Source organism: Prionailurus bengalensis, chromosome A1 (genome assembly GCF_016509475.1).
Source record: "Prionailurus bengalensis isolate Pbe53 chromosome A1, Fcat_Pben_1.1_paternal_pri, whole genome shotgun sequence".
Taxonomy (NCBI): Eukaryota; Metazoa; Chordata; class Mammalia; order Carnivora; family Felidae; genus Prionailurus; species Prionailurus bengalensis.
The window spans coordinates 38215720-38232587 of NC_057343.1; the positions used below are offsets into that span (position 1 = coordinate 38215720).

A 16868-nucleotide genomic window follows, 5' to 3' on the forward strand; every position below is an offset into this window, starting at 1 on the left:
TTCTTTATCTGCTGATATGATCATGTGGTTTTGCATCTTTGTCAATGAGGTGAATCACCTTGAGTTTTTTTTTTTTTTAGAAGTAAAAGAAAAAATATTTTATTAGCAAAAAAAAAAAAAAAAGTAGGTTTGGGGACAGAGGATTGAGGGCCTTCAATGTCCTGGTGGTAATTCTGTCCTTCTCAAATGTGGACAGTGACTTCCATGCCTGACACTGTATCCTGATCCACAGCATTCAGCAAAAAACTCTTCTTGAATTTTCTTCTTGAATTTGAGTGTCATCCTTGTGCAGGGGCCATGCTAATCCCTGTATCTTTACCTTGACTGATTTTTGAATATTGAGCTTTTTTTTTTTTTTTTTGGAGATGAAACTCACTTGGTCATGTTATATTATCTTACACGTTATTGGTTTCTATTTGCTAATGCTTGGATGTGAATTTTTGTATTTGTGTTTATGAAGGATATTGGCTCTATAATTTTCATTTCTTAAGATGTTTTTATTGAGCTTTGGTATCACATTAATACTTGCCTTTTAAAATGTGTTATTTCTTCTATATTTAGAAACAGTGCCCATAAAATTGATATGATGTCCTACTTAAATGTTTAGTATAATTTTCCACTGAATCCATCTGTGGTTGGAGTTCCTATATGGGAAGATTTGTAACTGTTTCTTATTAAACATAGGGCATTCAGTCTATTTATGGTGAGCTTTGGCAGTTTGTTTCTGTCAAAGATTTTGTATTTCACCTAAATTATCAAAATAATGAGCATAGATTTTTGTAATTTTATTTAAGTATATTTTTAATATTTGTAGTGTCTGTAATGTTATCCCATCATTTATTCCTTATATTGGTTGTTTGTGTCTTCTATTGTATCTATTTCTTGGATTTTAGAGCTTGATAAGATTTACCAATTTTTTTTTGAAGAACTGGCTTTTCATTTAATTGAGTTTTCTTATTTGTTATTCTTTTGTCAGTTTTGTGTCTTGTGCTCCTGTATTTCATTTTCTCCCTTGTTCTTGCTTTGAAATCAATTTGCCGCTCCTTGTCCAGCCTATTAAGGTAGAAGCATAGTTCATTTATTTTAGAAAGTTCTTCTTTTATAATGTAAGTCTTTAATGGTATACATTTCTTTTTAAAGATTACGTTAGCTGTATTCCATACATTTGATATATTGTGCCTTTATGTTCATTCTCTTCACATTTTTAAAAATTTTTTCTTCTGTTTTTCTCTTTCACCCATTGGTTACTTAGAAGGGAGCTAATTTCCAGGGTACCTGAGTAGCTCAGTTGGTTGAGCGTCAGACTCTTGGGTTAGGCTCAGGTTGTGATCTCACAGCTCTGTGCTGACAGGCCAGAGCCTAGTTGGGATTCTCTGTCTCCGCCCCCCCTTCCCTCCCCTGTTCTCTCTCTCTCTGAATGAATGAATGAATGAATGAATGAATGAATAAACATTTAAACAAGGGAGCTAGTTTTCAAATATTTGAAGATTTTCCCAATATATTTCTTACTTCACTGCAATTCAGTAAGACCAAATAGACCTATAATGACTAGACTTTTAAATATACATTTTTTTTTATTTTATGACTCACAATATAGCTTTTCTTTCTGAGTATCTCATTTGCACTTGAAAACAATGTGCATTTTCTGTTCTCACTAAAGAGGGGTTATAAATGTCAATTAGGCCAAATGCTTTGATATTGTTGTTTATATTTTGTTCATTCAAGTATTGAAAGGGGAATATTAATGTCTCCAAATATAATTGTGGATGTGTAATAGTACTTTTAGTGCTATTAGTTGTTGCTTCATGTTTGCTTTGTTATGAGATGTATGCACATTTAGGAATTATATATTTTCTTGGGGAATTGTCATCTTTATCATTTTGTGATGTCATTATTTAACTCATAAACGTCCTTGTTCTGAAGTCTACTTTATGTGACATTAATGTAGCTGTTACTGCTTTCTTTCCATTTCTACTTGCAATGATATGCTTTACTTTTTAGCCTATCTCTGTCTTTACGTTTATGTGGTTTTATTGTACGCAGCATATAGTTTGGTATATACAAAATATCCAATATGACAGTCTCTGATTTTAACTGACTCTTTTATGTACCTTGAATTACCTTCAAAGTAATTATTGAGGGTGGATTAAAATCTACCATCTTGCTAGCTGTTTTCTATTTGTTCCATCTGTTCATTTTTCCTCTTTCTGTGTCTTATTTGATATTAAGAATTTTATAATTTTGATTATCCCCACCATTGACTTCTTTCCACATTAAATAATGGCCCTGGGTTTGAAAATATCCACCCTTTATTAATCAGTTTCTACCTTTACATAAAATTATGTCTGCTCTACATGTAGTATAATGACCTTAAAAGGGTACACTCCATTTTTCCTTTTTTGTACTATTATTGCTATACATTTCCTTTTTTATACATGCTACAAACACACAATACATTACTATTAATTTCGCTTTAAACATTCAGTCACCTTATAGAAATAGTAGTATAAGTTCCAGTGCACATTATTAATAGGGTAGATCCAAATTTCTGTCTTGTATTAACTCTTCCATCTGAAATACCTCCTTTAACATTATATAGTGCAGGCCTATTGGCAATATACCCTCTTAATGTTTTGCCTGGTGGTTAGTCCCGTCTTCAACTATGTAAGATTTTTTGATGAATTTATAATTCTGATTCAACAGTGGGTTTTTTCTTTTCAATATTTAAATTATTTAAATTATCAATATTTTTAAAATATGTCCCATTTTTTCTGACTTCACCAAGTGTCTGATGGAATTCACTGTCAGGTAAACAAGGGCTTATATTTTACTTCCTTTTGAAGGTATCTGACTTTCCTTAGTTTAAGGTTCGTTGATTGTCCTGTCACCTTGGTTCTCTGATGGATTTAAGAGAAGTTATGAATCTGAAGGTTGCGGTGGTGGTAGGATGGAAATGATACTTATCAAACTCCATCCTAAGTGAAAGCCAGCAATCAGTAAGTATTATATTAATAAAAGTTAACTGGATTTTCCAAGAAGATACCTATGAAAAGCATTTCACCTTTAGCTACTCATGCTTTAACTAGAGAATAAAAGTTCACTTTCTTTTCACATCTGCAGTTCAAACTGGAGAGATAGAGGAGCTCCTGGGTGGCTCAGATAGTCAAGCGCCGGGCTCTTGGTTTCGGCTCAGGCCATGATCTCACGGTTTGTGGGTTCAACCCCAGCATCAGACTGTCTGCTGTCAGCACAGACCCCACTTTGGGTCCCCCGTCCCCGTCTCTATCTGTCCCTCCCTTGCTTGCAGCCTCCCTGTCTCTCTCTCTCTCAAAAATAAACATTAAAAAAAACAAAAAAAATCCCCACAAAACTGCAGATAGAGAACAGCTTGTCCTCCTCCATGTAATGACCTTTGTAGATTGATTTCCTTTCAATTGCTTGATATGTTCAGTAAAGTGAAAAAAGTGCAATGTCATAGTATTTATTACATAAGCAATGGATTTATGAATGTTTGTTACATAAGTAATACTAGCTTTCAACTATTTAATATAATATGAAGTCTCAGAACAACGTTCATACTTGCACTCCACTTTCTTCTGAAAAAAATTAAACCTAAGAATTGAACATCAGGTAGTAAAATAGTAGTACCCTGTACGATAAATTTTTTAAGATGTCCTGTCATTTTTTGGAAGCATCAAACTTTTTTTAATTTAAATATATTAAATTTATTGTCAAATTGGTTTCCATACAACACCCAGTGCTCATCCCAAAAGATGCCCTCTTCAATACCCATCACCCACCCTCCCCTCCCTCCCACTCCTCATCAGCCCTCAGTTTGTTCTCAGTTTTTAAGAGTCTCTTAGGAAGCATCAAACTTTTTATTCATCTTTGTGGATATTCAAAAATTGGATAATATAATCTATTATATATTTTTACAGTCTGAGAAACATGTGTTTGTCAAACCCAGGAAGTTAATAAATTTCATTCTTCCTCATCCATGTTTTCCCTGATCTGTGCTATATTGTAGTGGTGAAATCAGTAACAAAGAATTTATGTTTCCTATGCTCTTGTCCTAAAGCTAAGAAAAAAAAAAAGAAAAAAAATGTTTAAAAACCTATTGTTAATAGAATATTTTAAAAAATATGTATGCTATACTTCACCAGTGGTTATAATATTAATTCAACCTAAGGGGGTAAAGAGTTGTGTTTTTTCAAGAATGGTGATGACTTCTCCTGATATTGCCTTTTGCATCATTTACAATAAGCATCACTAAATCATAGCATTATATGCATAAGGGTACAGTATCTTGAATTATTTAATACACTATATTTATACAAGCAACCATATGGATGAGTTCCATTTTTATTATATAAGCCCTAACTTTTGTTCTTTAAATTTTTTATCAGTGTCATTCAGTATAAAGAGTTTAAACACTTTCTTTAATAAACTGGTGAGGGAACAAATATTCTGCACATTTTTTTGCATTCTCTTAAAAATAGTAACCACATTTTATTTTAAATTCCAAAGGAAACAAATATAATTTAATTTTTCACTGGTATATCATAAAATATATCAAATTTATCTTGTGGGATGGGATACAAATTTTATACGAATATGACAATGGAACATTTGGTATTCAGAATTCCACTGGGACTGCTTCTGTGTATTGCATAGAACTTTTCTGATTAGACATAACCAAGTGATTCTAATTTGTGAAATTTTCTTAAACTTAACAGCTGCCTCATTTTTAAAATGTGCCTTGCTAGACTCATCAGTATGAAAAATGTCAGAAGATAATTCATTTTGGAAATTGAGATTGGTGGCTCCTCTTTTCATAAAAATGAGGACCTCACCATATTTTGAAATAGGTATATTTTTTACATGTATACTTTGGAAATGGTCACAGCATTAAAAGTTGGACTACATGAATGTTCACAATTTGGAGATGCTGAAAAATGTTAGTTTTTTATTATTGTATTTCTTCCTATTTATTATCTCTATTTATTATTCTATTAAGCATTAAATTCACATCATTGTATCTAGTTTCAAGAAGCAAAGCAAAATAAACACATTAGCTGCATATTCTATCTTCTTTCTACAATGTTGTAAGTAATTAATGTAAGTTTGGTTTAGAAAAAATGCTCATACGAAGTCATAAACAAAGGAAAACATAACTACCCAATTAACCAAAAATGTATTAAGTGGGCCTATGTCAGTCGCTTGGAAAATGAAATGGAAAAAATAGCTCCAAGCATAGGGCAAAATATAAAGAACTGTAAATCTGAAATGAGAAGGCTAGGAACTTAGATGATAAATTCAGAAAATAAAATGGAACAAAATGGAACAGAAGTCAGTAATTACAGAAGATATAGGAGAAAATTCCTTGAGATTAGTGAGAATCCAATTCTGCAGATTGAAATCTCATTAAATTCTGGACTAGATTGATAAGAAAACAAATGTTCCTATGCATATTGATAAAATTCCAGATATCAAAACAACAAAAATTCATATTAGTCTTGTAAAGCTTCCAGGCAGAAAGTGCAAGTTTCATACAAAGAAAAAAAAGTCAGACTAGTATTGAGTTACTCCTTTGCCAGTCTTGATATAAGAAAACAGACTAAAGAAAGAATAGAGCTATAGCCCATAAATGCTGTAACCAGCCAAGGTAAGGATATATTAAAGATATGCATGAATTTAGAAAGCATATTATCTATGTACTACTTCAGAACCCATTTTGAAAAAAAACATCACCCCCATGAATAATAAAAAATTTAAGGGCACCTGAATGGCTCGATAGGTTAAGCTTCTGACTTTAGCTTGGGTCATGGTCTCATGGTTTGTGAGTTTGAGCCCCACGATGGGCTCTGTGTGGACAGCTCAGAGCCTACTTCAGATTCTGTGTCTCCCTCTTTCTCTGCTCCTCCCCCACTTGTGCCATGTCTCTCTCTCTCTCAAAAATAAATAAACATTAAAAAATGTTGTTAAACATGCTTTATTTTTTATTTTTTTAAATCTTTAGTTTTGAGAGAGAGAGCATGAGTAGGGGAGGAGAAGAGAGAGGAAGGAGACACAGAATCCAAAACAGGCTCCAGACTCTAAGCTGTTCACGCAGAGCCCAATGTGGGGCTCAAACCCACAAACCACAAGATCATGACCGGAGCCCAAGTAGGACACTTAACCAACTGAGCCTCCCATTTAAACAAATTTTTTAAAACAAACAATAATTACCTCAGGTTGGAAGAAGATGAACAATTGAGGAGGATATATTTAGCTTAATAAGCAAAATCAATAAGCTTAATATCATAAGCTTAATAAATAAAATTAGGAAAATTCATAAGTATATTATTTAATATATTTACTATTGCATTCTAGCTAGGGTAGAAGTACATCTACTCATTAAAGATATAACTAAATAAATTACATCATATAGTAATTATTACTATAAATAAAAAGAGGAGAGATTAGAAACTAGGTAAGGGGGAACAGAATATAGGCAAGTGATGAGTTTTAATTCAAATGCGGTATTGCAAAATGGGCTTCATTAGGAAAATGACACGTGACCAAAGACTTGAAGAAGGAGGGGGATTAGCCATGAAGATTACCTGCTGGGAGCACTTTCCAGCCAGTGACAGTTTGAATGGAGCAAGTGGGTGAGAAGAAAATAAATAAAAGATGAGGTGAGAGAAGTAGCTGGAGGAGGGAGTAACTGGAGAATATCCCTAGGACTTTGCGTTGAAGGGTAGGTGGCTAGAGAATAATTGGTAGAAGCCTCATGGGTCATTATAAGAACTTAACTTTTGATTCTTTTTTTTAAGTTTTATTTTATTTTATTTTATTTTATTTTATTTCATTTCATTTCATTTTTATTTTTTTTTATTTAAGAGAGAGAGAGAAGGAGAGAGAGAATCCCAAGCAAAGAGCCCCATGTGGGACTCACACCCACAAACCATGAGCTCATGACCTGAGCTGAAATCAAGAGTCAGAAGTTTAACTGACTGAGCCACCCAGGCACCCTTGATTCTGAATAAAATGGAGAGTCATTGCAAAGTTTCAGCAAAAGAAAGAATTATGGAAAATAAGGTGAATATACCTTTTATGTATTTTTTCAATCTGACTTTGAGTATGAAATGGAACTTATAATTAAGTTCACCAGCAAATAAGCAAAGGAAAAACGTTTAGACAGTTTGACAATGTATTATACATTATTGAGGGATAGAAGGCTAAGATGAAATTTCATTATAAATTTTGAAAAACTTAAGGTATATATATATATGTGTGTGTATATATATATACACACACACACACATACATATACATACGTACATTCTGAAAAATAAAACTTCAGAATAAACATGTATATATTCTAAAATATCTACTTTTGTGTGCATTTCTTAGATTAATTATAAAATGTATTATATAAAATATATATGAAAATATATTCTAAAATTTTTGTATTTCCTGAGAAATCTTATTTCATAACTAATTTTCAAATTGATGAAATGTTTTATTTTGTGTTTTAATTATTTAATTTTTTAAAGTTTTATTTATTTATTTTGAGAGAGAAGGAGAGAGAGATAATGAGTATGAGCAGGGGAGGGGCAGAGAGAGAGAATCACAAGCAGGCTCTGAGCTGTCAGCACAGAGCCTGATGCAGGGCTCGATCCCATGACCCTGAGATCATGACCTGAGCTAAAATCAAGAGTTTGATGCTTAACCGACTGAGCCACGTAGGCCCTCCTATTTTGTATTTTAGTAAAAAAAAAAATCCAGAAACCTATTTTTTCCTGCATGGCTGCTTTAATTAAAATATTTCCATGATTTATTTTGTGTATGTTTGATTTCAATGATTCACTGATTATGAATAGAATGAATTATTATTTATATTAATCATTCAATGTGCATCTTGTTTTCCCATCCTGGATATCATATTGTAGGGGGCTATATTTTGCCAGTGCCAAAACTCATGAGTAAATTCTTCTAGCCACATGGCTCTATGTAGCAAAACCGAGATTCAAACCTTTCTCTGTGCTCTCTTAAACCACACATGAGGGCACGTACATTACTAATGCCGTAATGGAACAGAAATCATGACCTTCCCCCTAAAGAAGAAATTTAAATATTTTTCCTTTTAAAGTAAATGCCAGCCGCACACTATTTCATCATGTCCTCTAATCTTTCTTTGAAGTGTATGCGTTCATAGGGAACTTTACAGTGTTGTCAGAATGGTTAATCCAAAGTCAAATTAAGCTTGAGTCTGAAAGTTTTTATTTTCTTGATTGAATTAAATGCAGAGTGCTCATGTATATGCACAAACACTGGCATTCAGCAGAGCCCTCATTACCATGCTGAGAAGTGTGGATTCAAATTAGAGCTGCATGTTAGACAACCGCTCGCATAAACTAAGGCTTGTTAAAACAATGTTAATGAGCCCCCATTGTATAGAGCAGCTTCACTTTTCCAATCTTTCATATTTGTTCACATGAGGCCTGGGAAGTTGCTGAACTGATTAAGTCTGAAATGGAGCTGGAGAGACTCTACTGAGCCACTGGGGTGAAGGGAATTAGAAAAATCAGGAACAAAGAGCCATATAAAGTTTACTTCAGGTTAAAAACATGGTGATAGAACTTATCCCATGTGTCAGAATTTTTTTGAGGCCTATTTTAAAATATGGCCAAACAAACCATATATATAAGATAGTTAACCTGACACTTACCATCATTTATATTTTTTTGGCATAATTTGAACAGATTTTTCTAAGGATTGTCTGACTTGCTTGCTTCCTCTACAATTGTTTTCTTTACAGTGAAAATCTTTTCATGTGGCTCAGTAAAATCTGTTCTCAAGGGGGGAAAAAGTACCTTATAAAGAATGAAGACAAACATCCCCTTCTCAATGGTTATCCTTGATATGTTACTTATACCTATGAGATTAGAAGGAAAGGCTTGAAAATAAATTTTAAAATTAGCATAGTCTATTTCTAGCAAATACTAAATGATACATAATTAAATCTCACTTTAAGAAACATTGTATTAATTATTAAACATTGGCACTTTGCACGATCCCCATGACACTGAGTAGGGGTAAAAACACAGGCATAAGGTAAAACATAAGCATTCACTTTGAAATACTCCTAACATACTTGTTTATATTATGGACATGAAGGTTATCAAGTTTAAACTTTTTTTTAAAGATTAGAGATACCAGAAATTTAAAGTTGATTTTTTTAAGTTTATTTATTTTGAGAGAGAGAGAGAGAGAGAGAGAGAGAGAGAGAGAGCGAGCGAGCACCGGCAGGGGAGGGGCAGAGAGAGAGAGAGAGAGAGAGAGAGAGAGAGAGAATTCCAAGCAGGCTCTGTACTGTCAGCACACATCCCAATGCGGGGCTTGAACTCAGGAACCAGGAGATCATGATCTGAGCCAAAACCAACAGTTGGAGGCTTAACCAACTGAGCCGCCCAGGCTTCCCTAAAGTTGATTTTTAAAATGTGTTAACAGGGGTGGCTGGGTAGCTTAGTAGGTTGAGCGCTGGACATCTGATTTCAGCTCAGGTCCTGATCCCGATTTCTGAGATTAAGCCCTGTGTGAGACTCTGCTCACAGGATGGAGCCTGCGTGGGATTCTTTATCTCCCTGTTTCTCTGCCCCTGCCACGCTCATGCTCTGTCTCTCAAAATAAATAAATAAGAACTTTAAAAAAAATATTATGAAACTGAAAGACCTCAATGAACGTCTTCTTTCTCACCCCACTCACGATTTTGGTAACCACTGTTTGAAGAGCCTTGGTCCACTGCCTTTAAAATGTCAGTATTTGTCCCACCCTCAATACACATTCCATTGTCAATCAGTGTTAAGTACTTGAGAAGTTATACACTTGTGAAACAAATGGTTAAAAGCACACCGATATGATATAAGAACTAGGAAAGGCATCTGCCAGCTATTCAAGAATCATGAAAATATGATGTATATTTATCTGTATGTTTATTTTTCTGTCTAGCAACACTGCTAGGTAGTGATTTCCAAGTGGATATGAGCATGACTATTTTGTTCATCATCATGCATCTAGACATAATATGGTTTCTGGCACGTGAGAGGAACTCTGAATACATAAGGAGTGAGGTAACCATCAGGGAAATAAATGGCTTGAATTAGCAGATTCCGTTTGGTACATTTAGGGTTAACCATGTGACAACTATGTTGAAGTAAGAGACTCCAAAGCAAGACCCTGAAGATTTTACAACAGCACTTGTTACATGCAGCATCTAAAGGTCAGCAAATGCTTCATGAAAGCCTTTTGATGACAGCTGTCATTACAACTTTACTACAAAGTAAGCTATGGTTATAAAAGCACTCGTGGGGAATGGTAGCCACTTTGAGACCAAAGGTTTACTGCTGGAGCTATTTTTACATGTCAGGTCCACTTACAAATAGAGCAGTAAGCAAGACAAATGAGGACTGTGTTCAAACTTGGTGGACAATGACTGCGTGACTTTGGTTGAGAACTTTGCAATTTAGTATTTCGGCTCCTTAGGACTCCTCATAGGATATTGAATATAAAGAAGGAGACATCATAAACCCACTCACACACACGCAAAAATCAATGATTTGTTTTATTGACAGTTCTCTAGGAGGTAGAGCAACTTAAAAATCTCAGTCCCTGGATGGATTGAAGAAATAGATTGCCGCATTTGTAAGACCCCAAGCTAGGGGCATTTCTGCTGTTTCCTGTGTGTGACAGAATAGTTGTGTAGAAGTGGGAAGTAAGATTTTTCCTTTATAGAGTTAGTCATTTTGGTACTTACAGCTGAAGAATTCCAGAGGCCAAATAAATCATGAGAATGGAATATAAAGGAACAATGCTAAAGAAATAGACACTCGGTCTCGTTATTTTATGGAGGAGGAACCTGGAACTGAACGAGTAAGTGATTTGTCAGAGGTTGCATAGTTGTGTGTGTAAAAGGGAGATAATAATTCCTGCTGTGAGGATCAGACGAGGTGATTGTGCTTAGCAAAGCAGAAATCAGATAAACTTATATGCTTCTATAGCTTATATGTAACTTGTGTTCCTGACAGTGTTTAAATGTTTTTATTTTGGTTGATTGAAAAAAAAAAAAAATCCTGCAGCATCGGTGCCCTGTAACAGTGCTCAACTGGCAATCAGACTCTGACCATGGCAAGTTCATGGCCTTCCAGAGTTTATTCCCTGTGCATTATAAAGAGGAGGGTCATAAAAGCTGAGATGACACATTTTATGAATTAAAAGGGAGCAGGGAGAAAAAATTGTATTTGTAGCTGAGATTCCCATGTCCCTCAGGTCTTGGCTTTTCAGTAAGCATCTGCTCTGGCATAGCTCTTTCCCTCCTCAATTCCTCTGCACTGAAGAGGTAGGGTTTTTTTTTTTTTTTCAGCTCTGAAAACTTCCCCTTCAAATAGAAATTTCAGGAATTACTCAGAGGATAACTCCTAGCTCAGGTTCTAAGAAAAGACAGATCAGAAAAACATCAATATCCACAATAACACACCACTTTGACATGATAAAATTTTCATTTTTAGCATGGACAAATTCACTAAGGTTAACCTGAAAATATTCTGTCTTTTGTTCAGGGTCTGTCTTTCCCAAATTACAAAAACATAAACATACCATAAGTCCTTCATAAGCCCTTCTTCCAGCCCATGTTCTGACAGATGTGCCCAGGTTCAGCTTCTGTAGAAATGTCAAACACATTGCAATAATAGGAATGGCTCCCTTAAATCACTAGACTTTACCCTTTCCCCCACTTTGCTCCAAATAGCTTCACCTTTAATCTCCTTATCACTGTTAATCCCCACATCCACCTCTGGATCTGTCTACCCAAGTGTCTGCTAAGTAATCATCCCTAAGACCTTTGTTATACTGCCATTTTCTTTATTTTTTGGTTTAATTTCGTCATTTCACATTAGAAATTACCTCTCAGTTTATTCCTTTCTTACTGGCCTACTATTTTTAGAGCTCTATAAACTGTGCCTTTTCAATGACTTTTCTTGCACTGAAGGGTAGTTTTCAATATGCAGAAGTCTTGAATAATAGATAAATAGAGACAGAAACCCGGTGAGTGTTAAGCTGAGGGTGCTGCTAGGCAAAGCAAGGCTAACCTGACCCCATGGAAGAACCATGCCTCGTGGAATGGGTCCTGGCCCATCAAAGGGTAACCCCAAGATCATTAAAGAATTGGTTCTTTTCTTATATTTAAATATAATGAAGGAGAGCAACTCCTGAGAAGTCAGTATCTGACTAAGGCAAGCATGGGACTCAAGGCAGCTCCAGATGGTTCAGTTAAAAGGAGTCTTGGGGCGCCTGGGTGGCTCAGTCTGTTAAGTGTCTGACTTCAGCTTAGATCATGATCTCATGGTTTGTGAGTTTGAGCCCTGTGTCGGGCTCTGTGCTGACAGCACAGAGCCTGGAGCCTGCTTTGGATTCTGTGTCCCCCTCTCTCTCTGCCCCTCCCCAGCTCACGTTCTGTCTCTCTCTTAAACAAAATAAATAAACTTAAAAAAAAAAAAAAAGGAATCTGTGCCCTGGTGGTTCAGGGTTGGTTACTCTATGGAAGCTCAGTTTGGGCTCATGCTTTCCCCTCAGGTCCTAAGACTCAGGAAGTACAGTGGTGGTTTTTCAGTAAGGGAACTCAGTCCATTAGCTAGAGTTCAAAGAGTACAGTGAAGTCATAGACCACAGAGAGTTGTAAGTAACAACAACAGGCTTTTTTAAATGCCAATTCTGGCCATGTTTCTGAGAAGTTATTGCTATGCATTCTTCTCCTTGGTCTCTGACCACTCGCTATCTGGAAATTTGTCATATCATCCAGACTCAGCATCATGCAGCACCTAAATTTCTGAGCACACTGCTCAGGGATCATTGCTCAGAATTTCATTATCATAGGAAATGATGTGATTCTTTTCTTATTTATAACTCTAGAGTCCTTTAAAGACAAGATCTGGTATGAGGTTTCCAATTCACTTTAGAAGAAAAGTATTCGTCCCCTCGATGTTAAGATAGATCTTCTGCAAAGAAATGATGTTTTGAGCTATAACAGTAGTTTCCAGGGTCATTCTGTGATAATGTGCTACTCATTTTGTATTTTAAATCTCATCACGTTACATTATTGTTATGAAGAAGAAACTAGTGCAACAGCTCTCTTCTTAATATTGAAAACACACACAAACAGTGAAAAAATGAATGAGGGAGTCTGCGGAAAGGTTAGTGTGCACATTTTAGGCAGAGATATTTAGTGTTCCCATTGAGCTGTCAAACCTGAGCAACTGATTTAAAACAAAGTGTATATTTAAAGTGTCAGTAATGACTTCTTTCCCCTAACAATATGTTAGAATATTTGGTTTAATTCTGCTTTCATCTTTGACAGCTAGCAAGTTTCTCAAATAATTCTTGAATGCCCTATTCAGCAGAAATTCAATCTGGTAGGGATTCTTGCTGTAAGTCATGCCTAGATAACTAAAGCGTCAGTAACTGTGAACCTAAGCACTATTAAGAAACTGAAATGTATAATCTCCCTGTAGAAGAAAATCTTCTAAGTCATTTTATCACAAAATCCTCACAGATACTTCTGCCTTTTCCATAATCCAATAAGAAAAAGAATCATATCAGTGTAGTAAGCACTATTCTGCCGTAGGTTCAATCAGTTCTCAGATACCAAGGGAAGAGAAAGACGGTTTGGGAAAGAGAAAAAGTATCCTTAAAGCTGCTTAACAGTAGAATAGTCTCAAACAGCAAAGAAAATCTTCAAATTTGTGTTATTTGTATATTCAGTAATTCTTGAGCCAAAGAAGTGATATATAGTTATTTCTTTAGGCATGTTTATATAATTACCTTGCTATGCAATCATATGTTCTACAATTATATATTATACATTTAGCATAGATATCATTTTATATGCATATTATATAATACATTATGTAATGTATTTCATATTATAAAATTCAATATATATTTAACACATTGATATATATAATTTTATTTTAAACTTTATATAACATATTTATGTAGTGTACATTATTCAAAAGTTTCCTTCTGAATATATACTTACCTCTGCTCCATTCTTATTCCATAGTTAAGTAACAAATAAGCATATTTAGAACCACGACTGCGACTCCCTGTATTTTTGAGGAATGTAGTTAATAATTTGACAGATTAATTTAGGGGTGCTTGGGTGGCTCAGTCGGTCAAGCATCTGACTCCACTCATGTTTTGTGGGTTCGAGCCCCACATCGGGCTCCCCTCTGACAGTGTGGAGCCTTCTTGGGATTCTCTCTCTCCCTGTATCTCTGCCCCTTCCCCACTTGCACACTCTCATGCTCTCTCTCTCTCTCAAAATAAATAAATAAACTTTACACATTAAAAAAAATAATTTGACAGATTAACTTAAATGGAACAAAGCCTCAGAGCAGCAATCATTTTAACATTTTTGCCAAAGGATTTTAAATATGTCATATAGCATTTGAGTAGAATGTTTAAAATTTTGTACTTTAATACAAAAACAGGTAACTTTGGAAAGTTTGTGACAAGTAAATTAAATTATCTGGACAGCCTTGTCTATAATTTGTTCTAGAGAATCTTAAGATTTCTGCGATTTATACCGTTCATTCTGTCTTAGTGTTGTTGTACTTCAACATCCACTCTTGTAAGAGAGGATTGCATATAGATGAGATAGTGTTCTTTGGAAGAATTCTGTAGGGAGAACAGGTTATTTCCAAGTCCCACAATGAGAATTATATGAGAACAACAGGGACACAGATCTTATTTAATCAGGCTTATGGTGAATTTCAGCTTTCATTCTACTTGGTGTTTTTCTTTCTTCCTTACTTTGCTGTGTATCTGTTCCGTACCTCTAGGCCAACTTCCACTCTTGCCTCTAATAACTAGCATCTCCAGCTAATTGGATATTGGAAGCAATAAATAACTTCCCTGAGACTAATTGGGGGGATATCCTAATAATAATTCTATGACATAGGTATTTTTTACACACTGCATTTTCTAAATAGGGAAACTGAGGCTCAGAGAGGTAAAGTAACTTCAAAGACAAAAGGTTGCTATATGGTAGATACTGAATTAGAACTCAGGTCGCACTAACTCTAAAATCCATACTCTTAACCATTAAGGGACATTGCCCGTACAAAGAATTCCTACATATTCATTCACTACCTTGGCACATTGCCGACACCTGTGTCAAAAATTTATTGCCCCTCGATCCATACATGACTCTGGGAAGTCAAGCATTGCGTTTCTATCCAGACAAGAGAGTATTTGTCTTTCAAGTGCTTGTATTATCCATCTTTATATTATAATTTTCTCACCTTAAGTGGACAGTGGCATTTTCTCATATGCAATGACACACTGGGGGATCTCTGAATATAGATGGAGAACATACTGACAGTTGATTTCCGTATGTAGAGGGAGATCATTCCCTATTGATCTTTTCATTTTTCTTAAATTCAAGTTGCAAGTCTTCAAAACATGTTTTGAGGAGATTGGTTGTTGAGGGTCTGGGAAGGAGTGGAGAGAGGAAAGTTATTGTTTAAAGGAGTATAGAGTTTTAGATTTGCAAAGTAAAAAAGTTTTAGGTATTTATTTTACAACAGTGTGAATATACTTAGCACTACTGAACTATACACTTAAGGTAGTTAAGATGAAAAATTTTATTTATGAATTTTTTACCAAAATAAAAAAGGAAAAAAGCACATTATATTTCAATATATGTTTATTGGAGATATACTATACACATTGTAATAATTTAGTTTATATTTGCTGGTAGCTTAGAAGTTATTTCTTCCTGGGCACCTGGGTGCCTCAGTCGGTTAAGCATCTGACTTCAGCTCAGGTCATGATCTCACAGTCTGTGAGTTCGAGCCCCACATCAGGCTCTGTGCTGACAGCTCAGAGCCTGGAGACTCATTTGGATTCTCTGTCTCTCTGTCTGTCTGTCTGTCTGTCTGTCTGTCTCTCTCATTCTCTCTCTCTGCCCCTCCCCGACTCATGCTCTGTCTCTGTCTCAAAAACAAATAAACATTAAAAAATTTTTAAAAAGTTATTTCTTCCTAAGTCTACATGTCTTAGTCTATACCTGCCTTCCTCAATGCCTAATACATAGCATATTGTTCTTTATCCCATTTAACTCTTTCCTTACTACTCAGCAGAAGGATTCATGTGTATTTGACCGTTGGATATAATGTGGAATTTTTAGCAGTGAGAGTTACAGAATCAGATAAACAAGGATCACAGTACAAAATATCATGTTTTGGGCCATGTAACTTTGGGCAAGAAACTTTCACTTGACTTTAGGTCCTCATTGGTGAATGTAAATATCAAAGGCAATATTTCAGATGTCATAAGAATTCAGTGTTATGCCTTTAAATATCTTTTTTTCTTAAGTTTTTTAATGTTGATTTATTTTTTAGAGAGAGAGTGTGTGTGTGAGAGGGGGAGGGTCAGAGAGAGAGGGAGACACAGAATCCAAAGCAGGCTTCAGGCTTCAAGCTATCAGGATAGAGCCTGATGTGGGGCTCACACTCACAAACCATGAGATCATGACCTGAGCCCAAGTTGGAGCCACCCCGCCTCCCTTATGCCTTTACGTGTCTTTTCACAACTACTGGTATATAAGCACCACCAACTGAATAAAATATAATGTTATTTTTTATTTATATGATTCTGTCTTCATATTTTTACTTCTTTCTGGCATGAATCCAAGATTTTTTTCTCCAAAAAAAATTATATGATATGAATAAATATAAGCAAATATGGGCAAATACAAGCAGATGTTTGTGGAACCAAGTTCCTTTTCTTCTTGGGTGGGCAAAAGCTTGACTAAATTCCTCTGCTTC

At 35.2% G+C, this 16868-nt stretch overlaps 1 non-coding gene across 1 annotated transcript; it reads right to left on the reverse strand.

The window, feature by feature from the left end:
* Positions 1 to 240: 240 nt before the first annotated feature.
* On the reverse strand, positions 241 to 342 carry LOC122496633. The gene has a single exon (XR_006300883.1). It is a non-coding gene; the product is annotated as a U6 spliceosomal RNA (small nuclear RNA).
* Positions 343 to 16868: the final 16526 nt, after the last annotated feature.